Source organism: Melanerpes formicivorus, unplaced genomic scaffold, assembly GCF_026170545.1.
Source record: "Melanerpes formicivorus ecotype bairdi unplaced genomic scaffold, bMelFor1.0.p_v2 SCAF_4, whole genome shotgun sequence".
NCBI lineage: Eukaryota > Metazoa > Chordata > Aves > Piciformes > Picidae > Melanerpes > Melanerpes formicivorus.
This window is the reverse complement of record NW_027142356.1, coordinates 5,299,977-5,312,466: the sequence shown is the minus strand read 5'-3', so window position 1 is coordinate 5,312,466 and position 12,490 is coordinate 5,299,977.

Here is a 12,490-nt window from a genome sequence, read left to right as displayed (position 1 = left end):
ACTTGGAATACTTAGCCTCTTTCTTTTAATCAAAGGCAGGATAATCATGGCAGACCACACATACATCTGTCAGAGCTGAAAGACTGGAGTATCTAAAGATGGCCTGGCTGAAATGAAGGCAATTAATGCCAAAATTTTAGCCCCTTAAATCCTTGCTTAGATGTCACCACTTAGCTCTGGTTGTTTCTGTATTTGCAGATACTTAGTATCATAGTATCAGTCAGGGTTGGAAAGGACCACGAGGATCATCTAGTTCTACCCCCCCTGCCATGGGCAGGGACACCCCACACTAGATCAGGCTGGCCAAACCCTCATCCAGGGCTTAAACACCTCCAGGGACAGGGCCTCAACCACCTCCCTGGACAACCCATTCCAGGGCTTCACCACTCTCATGGGGAAGAACTTCCTCCTCCCCTCCAGCCTGAATCTCCCCACCTCCAGCTTCATTCCATTCCCCCTAGTCCTATCACTACCTGAGATCCTGAGCAGTCCCTCCCCAGCCTTCCTGTAGGCCCCCTTCAGATACTGGAAGGCCACCATTAGGTCACCTCGGAGCCTTCTCTTCTGCAGACTGAACATCCCCAACTCCTTCAGTCTGTCCTCATAGGAGAGGAGCTCCAGCCCTCTGATAATCCTCCTGGCCGTTCTCTGGACACCTTCCAGCACCTCCAGATCCCTCTTGTAACAGGGGCTCCAGAACTGGACACAGTACTCCAGGTGGGGTCTCACCAGGGCTGAGTAGAGGGGGAGGATCACCTCCCTCGACCTGCTAGCCACACTTCTCCTGATGCAGCCCAGGATCTGATTGGCTTTGCGGGCTGCAAGTGCACACTGAGAGCTCATGTTGAGCTTCTTGTCCACCAGCACCCCCAAGTCTCTCTCCTCAGGGCTGCTTTCCAGCCAGTCACTGCCCAGCCTGTATTTGTGCCTGGGATTGCCTCGACCCAGCTGCAGGACCCTGCACTTGCTCTTATTGAACTTCATGAGGTTGGCTTGTGCCCACCTCTCCAGCCTGTCCAGGTCCCTCTGGATGGCCTCCTTTCCCTCCAGCGTGTCTGCTGCACCACACAGCTTGGTGTCCTCAGCAAACTTGCTGAGGGTGCACTCAATGCCACTGTCCCTGTCACCCACAAAGATGTTGAACAAGCCTGGTCCCAGGACTGATCCCTGAGGGACTCCGCTTGTCCCTGGCCTCCACTGGGACATGGAGCCATTGCCAGCCACTCTTTGGGTGCGGCCATCAAGCCAGTTCCTTATCCATCTAGTGGTCACCCATCAAACCCATGTGTCACCAGCCTGGAGACCAGGATGTGGTGCGGGACAGTGTCGAAGGCTTTGCTCAGGTCCAGCACTTGTTGTATGTTTTATATAGTATTCACATATCTGTAACTTAGCCAAATTCGCCTGCTGGTGTTTTTTATTTGAAATCACAATTAGGTTGACTTGAACACAGTTTTGCCTTTTGCTTCTTAGCATGCAGATGAACCATAAACTAGAACTAGGAAGTGTTTGCAATTCCATGCATGTTTCTCTGTGAATCTTTGTGTCTGATTTTATTCTCTGTCCTGGTGAGGCTGCATCTGGAATATTGTGTCCGGTTCTGGGCACCTCAGTTCAGGAGGGACCTCAGGGAATTGCTTGAAGGACTCCAGTGCAGAGAGACAAAAACTATTCAGTGAGTGGAACATCTTCCATACAAGGAGAAACTTGTAGGGAAGGAGCTGGGGCTTTTTAGCTTGGAGAGGAGGAGACTGAGGGGTGACCTCCTTTCATGTTTATATGATGTAAAGGGTGCGTGCCAAGAGGATGGAGTCTCTGCTTGGTGATGCCCAATGACAGGATTAGGGGCAATAGATGGAAGTTGAGGCATAGGGAGTTCCATGGAAACATGAAGAAAACTTTTTTCCCTGTGAGGCTGACAAAACCCTGAACCAGGCTGCCCAGGGAGGTTGTGGAGTCTCCCTCTCTGGAGATATTCAAAACCTTCCTAGATGTGTTCCTGCTCTGGCAGGGGGCTTGGACTGGATGATCTTTTGAGGTCCTTTCCAGCCCCTAACATTCTGTGATTCATTTTGGATACATTTTCTATACTTAAGCAACTGTGGCTTTTACATGAGCTGGTGTTTCACAGAGGTGAACAAGATGACTTTGTAAGCAAGGATGTGCAAAGACAAAAGGAAAACTACTTTAGTAACTGCAGAAATCTGCTTTGGGTATTCTGGAGCCTTTGTTTAGGAACCTTTGTTTCATTTTATTCCAAGTATTAGGCTATAATGGTAAGTTTGATACCACAATTCAGTAAAGTCCAATGTAACTGTACAAGCTGTTTTACAAAACAGATGATTTTTGAGTGTCTAAAATTGTCTGTGACCCTAATTTATTTACTTTAAATTATAGGGTACTGAGGCTAATGCATAAGTTAAGCTGTCTTGGGATATTTTAATACAAACGGATTCCACATAAACAGCTGTCTCTAATCTTACATGATACAGGATTCTCAGAAGCCAGGGATAGGGTTCTGCATCCACCACATGTGTAGGCACATGTAAAGGTGAAAAGATGAGCAGTCAAAAAACATTTAAACAAGTTTATATGCTAGGCAGAGTCTGCTAAGTCTGCTAACTCCCTGGCTGCCTCTATTGCAGTTACACCACAGCTGGAAACATGATCCCTGGCTCCTTCTACCTTGTTTCAGCTACAGCATGTGTGTCTTAGGACTATGAAGCTCACATTTGCATTGTGTATCCACTTAAGAAAAACAAAACTGTGTACTTAATAATATGAACTTAAATCAAAGCATTGTGAGTGCACATGTTTGCTAGTATGAATTAAGTCTTGTTTCTCTGGACACTTTTATAGAGACTAGAGTCTCAAGCTGCGCCAGGGGAGGTTTAGACTCGAGGTGAGGAGGAAGTTCTTCACCGGGCGAGTCATTGGTCATTGGAATGTGCTGCCCAGGGAGGTGGTTGAGTCATCGACCCTGGAGGCGTTCAAGGGGAGATTGGACGTGGCACTTGGTGCCATGGTCTAGTCATGGGGTCTGTGTTGATAGGTTGGACTCGATGATCCTCGAGGTCCTTTCCAACCTAAGTGATACTGTGATACTGTGATACTGTGATTTGTTTGAAGGCTTTGTTATCTCAAACCTCTTTCTTGTGTTTATACAGGCTAAGAAACCTTTTCCTTCCCCCTTTTTCTTCTAGGGATTCTTTACTAGTGGCTGTAGACTTTCCCAAGAGTTTGTACAGATTTGAGATCTGTTCTTATAAAAGAAAACATTGCTAGAAGTGGAATGAGCCATTCTTTCTACTGCTCTGGCTCCAGTTGTAGATTAGCACCTAATAGATGGATTTCTGTGTCAAAGGTTTATGTTCTGTGATGTCAGAATACATAATTTGAAAATTAATACCCATGTTTATCTGTGTACAGTTCATATGTCTTAGCCTTCATGAAGCGAGTAGTCTAGAGCTCGACCCGCATCCTGACTACTGTGAAGATTTATGATGTGCTATAGAAAAGAGCACTTTCTGATATAGCTCTTAAAACTGCCTTAGAAAGAAACTGCTGTTGTTAAAAGACAGATATCTAAACAAAGACACTTTTAGTAACTGCATAAGTGATACATCTAAATACCCAGGGAAGGACAACAATGCTGGTGAGAGGCCTCGAGCATAAGCCCTGTAAGGAGAGGCTGAGGGAGCTGGGGTTGTTTAGCCTGGAGAAGAGGAGGCTCAGGGGAGACCTCACAGCTCTCTACAACTGCCTGAAGGGAGGTTGTAGCCAGGTGAGGGTTGGTCTCTTCTCCCAGGCAACCAGCACCAGAACAAGAGGACACAGTCTCAAACTGTGCCAGGGGAAGTTTAGGCTGGAGGTGAGGAGAAAGTTCTTCACCAAGGGAGTTGTTAGGCATTGGAATGTGCTGCCCAGGGAGGTGGTGGAGTCACCATCCCTGGAGGTGTTCAAGAGGGGATTGGACATGGCACTTGGTGCCATGGTTTAGTAGTCATGAGGTATTAGGTGACAGGTTGGACTTGCTGATCTTTGAGGTCTTTTCTAACCTTATTGATTCTATGGTTCTAAAAGTTGTATTCTTCTAAAAGTTGTACCTCTGAAAGCTTCTTTTTGGTTTGTTTTTTTGGGGGTGTTTTGGTTTGGTGTTGGTTTTGGATGGTGTTGGTGTTCTCATCTTTATATTGCAGAAGTAAATATACTAAATATTTAGGCTGAAAATGCTATCCCATACCACAGAGCCTGTACAGTATTACTTTTAAACAGATAGTAACTGGAAAAAAAAAGAAATTGAGACTATTTTTCTTGGAATTCACTGAGAGGATGACCTAGATAGTGTAGCTTAATCAGTTTTCTCCATCTCTCTTGTCACTGGTACCACTCCTTAGAGGTGCCGGAGGCATTAGGATGAACAGTTGAAAGCAAGATGGAAAAAAAGTGTCATAGGGTTGGAAGGGTAAGGCCCAAAAGCCTCCTCCCTCCCCCCTGTAAAGTAAAGGGAAAGAAAATTGAAGGGAAAGGGAAAAAAAACTCACAGCTGAATTAGCAAAGCAGTGGAGCTGTATATTTACAAAGCAATACAGGATATGCAGGGAAATATATACAAATTTACAATATTTACAATGTATACAAAGATATACAATAAAGTAGCACAGAAATGAGAGTTCCCCCCTCTGCTGAGGGGGTTCCCCACCTCCGCTCTCCCCCTTTTCCCCAGAGTGGGTTAGAAAGAGAGAGAAAGAGAAAAAAGGTTAGAAGCAGTTGTGTTAATTGGAAAGCAGTTAATACAGGCCTGGTGGCTTATCAGTTTTCAAGGCCAAAGCCTTGGCCGAAAGCCCAGGAGTTGCAAGCTGCTGCCTGAAGGAGAAGCGGAAGAAAGACTGAAGATAAAGTGCCGGAATGCCCAGGATACCCTCCTGCACTCCCAGTTCAGAAGGTGCTTCCTCCCACTTTACCAATGAAATTAGTTTAGATCCTTCTTTTAGTTTACCAACTTCTGTCCACCATATTCCCTTTCTTAAAGGCACAGCCTCAAACGGTCACAAAAAGCTTAACCATCTAACCATGACAAAGCCTCCTGGAATGAGACACACCCACAAGACAGATGGTAAGTGCTTACATGTACTACATGAATGATTGCTCTGTGTCTTTTCATGTTGCTATTTGACCAGTGGGATAGAACCATGAGGAAAAAAAAACGAGAAGCTTTTAACAAATAAGAATTTTTGCAAAAGCAGCATGCATATTTCACTGTTAATTCTGACCAATAATTATGAATGGTGGAGTCACCGTCCCTGGAGGTGTTTAAGACGGGATTGGATGTGGCACTTGGTGCCATGGTCTAGTCATGAGCTCTGTGGTGACAGGTTGGACTTGATGATCTTTGAGATCTCTTCTAACCTTATTGATTCTATGATTTTATGGGGAGTTGAAACTCTTAATTTTCATTCATGCAGGATATGTTAATTCATCCATAAAGGTGTCCTGCATCAGACTGTCTAAAGCTGGTTTTAAAATTATTTGTCTCTGTGTCTTAGTTTTAAGAGTGGACAGAAATTATATTTTACCTCCCAAAGGAAGTAAAACAACAACACTCTTACATGGGATTGGAAGTTTGAATGGAAGTACTATCCCCACCTCTATACAGAAATCACAAAATACCCAAATTCACATTCAGCCTCAGCCCAGTCCTTTGACCTGGGCTTAGAGCAACCTCTTTAAGCCAAAAACTTTTCAAGTCTTTTCAATTTCCCCCCACACACACCTCTCTACCCCCTGCCCTGTGCCTCTGGGCCTGAATGACACAGAAGAAATTAGCTTTTCCCTGGCAAACCAGTGTGCTCAGGGCTGAAACCCCACCATGAAATACCAAACAAGAGATAAGGTCTGGCCAGGAGAAGAGAGAGAGAGGAAAAGGGCTGAAAAGACAGTAATGTCTGTTTATATAGAGGAGTAGATGCAGGCCTGATGGGATGAAATAACAAACAATTCAGACTGGATGTTAGGAAGAAGTTCTTCCCCATGAGGGTGGTGAGACACTAGAGCAGGTTGCCCAGGGAGGTGGTGGCAGCCCTGTCCCTGGAGGTTTTTAGTGGTAGGCTGGATGTGGCTGTGAGCAACCTGCTGTAGTGTGAGGTGTCCCTGTCCATGGCAGAGGGGATGGAACTGGATGATCCTTGAGGTCCCTTCCAACCCTGACAATTCTATGATTCTATTACTATTTCCTGCATCTCCTCTGGAACTCCTGGAGGACCTCTCTGTGGTAGGACAGCTGGGTTATTCCTTAACCCACAACACTCTGTCCATTGTTGTTTGTTACTTCTAAACATAATTGAGAGAGCTCACTACTGTAGCAATTGGAGTCACCTGTTCCCTAGCACTGCACCCTTCATTCATGCTCTGCAGTATAAAATGCACTTGTAAATCTTTAATCTCTGTATCTATACTTGTTTATTCTCATCTGGGCCAGAATGACTTTGTAAGTGAACACAGTGTTTGGAGAGCAATGCTGCTCTTCGCTTTGCTGCATTTCGGTGGTGTATAATTTAAAGGCTTTGATTTTGGCTTTGCAAACCTAAAGAAATTTGATGAAATTTGGGTACAATTCCATGCTATGAAGTATTTAATTGGTAGAGAAATACCACTGAGTATCTACTTCTGTTTCAAATACCTGGTAATCTAAAAGTGCTCAGTTCTGGTGGAGGAAGGGGGGATAGCTGGCAAAACATCTATGTTTATAGATGCATGTATCTGTGTATTCATATGTGTGGTCTTTGATTGTTCCATCACATCATAGCTGATGTGTAACATTAGTTTGGCTAAATTGGCAGATTATTCCTAACAGGCATAAACTTGTCTGTGGAATTAGTTTAAATTGAAACCTATACTTTCTGTATGCTGTAGAGAGAGAAGGGAATCCTTTTTTTAAAAGACACCTGCCCCCCTGGCAAAGGCCCCCTGGGGTTATTCATTAGTTGGTAGAATGTTTGTTAAAGCAATTTTGTCTTAGTTGCTTTCCTTCCTAATCAGTGTTCAAATATTCATGCCTTGGCAGAACTGAAGTGAATATTGCTTTGTCCTTATGACAACAATGAAAGACATGAGACATCTCTCTTGTGAGGCCCCATCTGGAGTACTGTCTCTAGCTCTGGGGCTGCCAACACAAGGTCGTGGAACTTTTAGAGTAGGTCCAGAGGAGGGCCACAAAAATGATCAGAGGACTGGAGCACCTCTGCTTTGGAGATAGGCTGAGAGAGCTGAGGGTGTTCAGCCCAGAGAAGGGAAGTCTCTGAGGAGACATTCCAGCAGCCTTCCAGTACTCAAAGAAAGCCTACCGAATAGCTGGAGAGGGAGTTTTCACAAAGGCATGTAGTGATAGGATGAGAGGTAGTGGCTTCAAACTGTAAGAAGCTAGATTAAGATTAGACATTAAGAAGAAATTCTTCCCCATGAGGGTGTTGAGGCACTGGAATGGGTTGCCCAGAGAAGTTGTTGAGGCTAAAACCCTCTAAGTGTTCAAAGCCAGGATGGATGAGGCTGTGAGCAACCTAGTCTAGTGGGAGGTGTCCCTGCCCATAGCAGGGTTGTTGGAACTAGATGACCTTAAAGGTCCCTTCCAATCCAAACTGTTTTATGATATGAAGAAACATCTATCAAACTGTCAAGCCAGAAGCTAGAATTTCTAGGGGCAGCAGAAATCCAGCTCTAGCATGTTTGTGAAATACATTAGTACCTTTTAGGTAATAAATCATACTAAGGAAATTCCTGCTCTTAAAGATTTTCTGTGCTATTTTAACTGTTTTTCTAGAAGAATGATAATTGTGCTATTTTACTGAAAATAACCTGTCACTAAATTCAGTATCTGTGAAAAACAGATTGCAAAAAGATATGATTGAAAATCAGCAGTCTTTTAAATATTTATGAATCAGTTAAAATATCACCCATATTCTTGCTGTTCATCTCAGATTACAAAATAAACTACAGTGATTTAAAATGTGTCTTTAGCTAAATATAGCAAGAGTTTGTGGCTGTAAACAATTAACAGACAAGTGCTGATATCCTTAATCAGCTCTTGTTCTTGCAAAACAGCAATTTAACTTTGGGTATGGTGACTTGAAAATATGCTTCCCCCAAAGCATTAACTATTTACCTGCTGAAAACAGCTATACTGCAAGTATCAAATAGGAGTTTAAGGAGGGCTCTTTCTTGACTTGGCATATGTGGACTGGGATGTGAAGGAAGTAGACCTGGGGGTATTGGTCAATGGTAGGCTGAACATGAGCCTGCAGTGTGCTCTTTATTGATGATCTGGATGAGGGCATTGAGTCCATCATCAGTAAATTTGTGGACGACACCAAGCTGGGGACAGGAGTTGATCTGCTGAAGGGTAGAAGAGGCTCTGCAGAGGGACCTGGACAGGCTAGACAGATGGGCAGAGTCCAAGGGCATGAGATTTATCACATCCAAGTGCCGGGTTCTGCACATTGGCCACAACAAACCCATGCAGTGCTACAGGCTGGGGTCAGAGTGGCTGGAGAGCGGCCAGGCAGAGAGGGACATGGGGGTACTGATCGATGGTAGGCTGAACATGAGCCTGCAGTGTGCCCAGACAGCCAAGAGGGCCAATGGCATCCTGGCCTGCATCAAGAACAGTGTGGCCAGCAGGAGCAGGGAGGTCATTCTGCCCCTGTACACTGCACTGGTTAGGTCACACCTCGAGTACTGTGTCCAGTTCTGGGCCCCTCAGTTTAGGAAGGATGTTGACTTGCTGGAACCTGTCCAGAGAAGGGCAACAAAGTTGGTGAGGGGTTTGGAGCACAAGCCCTGTGAGGAGAGGCTGAGGGAGCTGGGGTTGCTTAGCCTGGAGAAGAGGAGACTCAGGGGAGACCTTATTGCTCTCTACAACTACCTGAAGGGAGGTTGTAGACAGGCAGAGGTTGGTCTCTTCTCCCAGGCAGCCAGCACCAGAACAAGAGGACACAGTCTCAGGCTGCGCCAGGGAAGGTGTGTAGAGCCTTTCACTTAGATGTGTTAAATATCATGCCATTGGACTCCACTCATCTGTCCAGCCTGTCAAGGTCCCTCTGCAGAGCTCTTCTACTCTACAGATCAACACCTGCCCCAAATCTAAGCCAAAGTAAAGATCAGAATTCTTAATTTATAATTCAGAGTAAAGCTTGTCTCAGATGAAACTGATTTTAGATGAAAGGACAAGGTAAACATCAGGAAAAAATAAATGTGATTGAGAAAGAATGCTGTAAAATGATAGCAAAGATCTGTTCTCCAGATAACATTCCTAATTAGCTTTAGGAGACACCTGTGATAATTGAAGAAATCCAGGAATGCATTTTGTCCTGACTTTCAGAGGTTCTAAATACACATTCAGGATTGATAACTTCCATCTGCTGCCTCCTAGATTGCTTCAAAAATCTGTGTCCTTCTTGCTAAAGGCTAATGAGATTTTAGCATTTTTCTCCATGAAAGAACTGAACAAGGGCAGACTTTGTACTTTTTACCCTGATTCTCTTAACCTCTTCTTCCTGGGCTGACAGTATCAGCCATCATTTTCACATAATTGCCTTTTTTCCCCATTGATGCCTGTTTTCTTTGACAGTGTACACAGCAGACAATCCTTGTCCCAATGTTTTTGTAGTTTCTTAATTATGCACTGTCAACGCTGAATGAATGTTTTAAGAGTGCCTGAGTATCTGCATACTGTTTTGTCACCTTACTTAAGTTTGCATGTCATGCTGAAGACTCCTAGTAATGACTGTAATAGTACTTCAGAGAAGTTATGTCAGCCTGCACATACCATTAATGCATTAACGTGTCAAAACGGCACTGAATGACACAGCTCCAGGCAAGCTTAAAAGCTACTAATGGTAGCTCAGCTCTGAGGAATTGATTTGTAAGCAACACTAAAGCTATAAAACTTTCCTCCTGATATACGGCATCACAGAGTCTTTTTTCTATGATCCACCTCATATTTATCAGATGAGAAACAGCTATTTGAATAAAGTAAAAGTCTGTAAGGCTAAATGCTTCATGCTCTCCATGCTAGGGCATTACTACCAGAGGAAATGTGTCAGAATGCCAGGTGGTGGAGTCACCATCCCTGGAGGGGTTCAAGAGGGGATTGGCCATGGCACTTGGTGCCATGGTCTAGTCATGAGGTCTGTGGTGACAGGTTGGACTTGATGATCTTTGAGGGCTCTTCCAACCTTGGTGATTCTGTGATTCTGTGAAGAGTGGAAAGGATTCAGTTCCTAACACTGAAACAGAAAATCCCAAATATTGCTGTGTTTTGCCAGCAGGAATCAGAGTAACTCAAAAAACGAGAGAAATGTATCTTGACTTAACTTTTAATGAGTAACATTGGGCTCTAATGTGAGCTGTACTTCAGGCATTTGTAACAAAAGGCATTTAGTAATTCAAATTATAAGCCTCTGATAGTTAACATTAAAACAACTAAGGAGAAAACCCCAAACAAATAAACAACCCCCAAAAAAAAACCCACAAACAAAACCCCAACCAAAAAAACCACAAACAAAACCCCAACCAAAACCCAAAAAATCTCTGGGACAGTGGAACAGTGATACAGATGCAGGGAAAACAGCCTTGTAATGGCCCTTGTATTATGATCTTTCTATATAGCACTTGCTCCAGCAGTCTGGAATTAGGGATAGTTTGCTGTTTCTTGACTCCACACAGGGGAAGGAGAGAGCACATGAGAGAGATTGTCCCTTTCAGAGGAAGACAAAAGAGGTTACAGCCACAAAAGGCTTGGGGTGGGTAATTTCTAAAAGCCAATACATGTGATTCATGATTCCTGCATCTGCATATTATCACAGTATCACAGCACATTAGAAGTTGGAAGGGATCTCCAGAGATCATCGAGCCCAACCCTTCTGCCAAAGCAGGATCACCCAGGGTAGATTGAGGAGGAATGCATCCAGGTGGGTTTGGAAAGTCTCCAGAGGAGACTCCACAACCTCTCTGGGCAGCCTGTTCCAGTGCTCTGTCACCCTCACTGTAAAGAAGTTTCTCGTCATGTTGAGGTGAAACCTTCTATGTTCAAGTTTGTATCCATTGTTCCTTGTCTTATTACTATGAACCACTGAAAAGAACTTGGCCCCCTCCACTTGACACCCAGCCCTCAGATATTTATAGACTCAGATCCCCTCTCAGTCCTCTCTTCTCAAGACTGAAAACCCCCAGATCTGTCAATCTCTTCGTAGGGGAGATGCTCAAGTCCCCTCATCACCCTCATGGCCCTCCTTTGGATTCTCTCCAGCAGATCCCTGTCTCTCTTGAACTAGGGAGCCCAAAACTGGACACAGTATTTTATGTGGATATGAGAGAATGTTTACCTTTCTGAATAGGGTGTGCAGTTTAACTTTCCTGAACTTATTTTTTTAATAAAAAATCCATTTGCATTACACAAATGAGGGGGAAAAGTATTTGAAAGTTTCCTATCAGCTTTTGGTAGGCACAAAAATCCTGGCTGTGCTGAAGTCGGTGGGAGCTGTGTTATCAAATTCCAAGGAAAACAGCATTTTGCTCTCTATATTCAGATATATCTTATCTCCTTGTAGAATTGAAGGCTGAAAGAGAGGATGATGAATTACTAGAAATGGGTTGGTCTCTTCTCCCAGGCAACCTGTGCCAGAACAAGAGGACACAGTCCCAAGCTGCACCAGGGGAGGTTTGCGCTGGATGTTAGGAAGAAGTTCTTCACAGTAAGAGTGATTGGCCATTGGAATGTGCTGCCCAGGGAGGTGGTGGAGTCACCATCACTGGGGGTGTTTGGAAAGAGACTGGATGAGGCACTTGGTGCCATAGTTTAGTTGATTAGATGGTGTTGGGTGATAGGTTGGACTCAATAATCTCAAAGGTCTTTTCCAACCTGGTCTATTCTATTCTATTCTATTCTATTCTATTCTATTCTATTCTATTCTATTCTATTCTATTCTATTCTATTCTATTCTATTCTATTCTATTCTATTCTATATTAAAATTAAACAGAAAGCTGCACAGGCATAAATTCAATGAAAGGCAAAGAAATAAAAACAGAGCAGAGGTAAGGTTAGGCAAAGGAAGAAGAGGGGAGGGGAAGGGAGGGGAGGGGAGGGGAAGAGAAGAGAAGAGAAGAGAAGAGAAGAGAAGAGAAGAGAAGAGAAGAGAAGAGAAGAGAAGAGAAGCATGAAAAAGTGAAATACAAAAAGCTTCATAATATTCATAATAGTGAGATGAAAAGTTTTAGATCTTTGATCAACATAGTAAGATGTTTTTTCTGTTCAGTGTCAGGGCAGCAACAAACCATTGACAGACACAGCCATTAACCTGGAGTGACTCAAAGGGCTCTCTCATGTAATGAGATGTGCAGTTTGGATTGTGAGGTATTGAGCAGAGGGGGGATCATTCTCACAATCTCTTGTTATTCCAATAATGTTCTTCACCTGACCCCTATGACAGCTAGGAA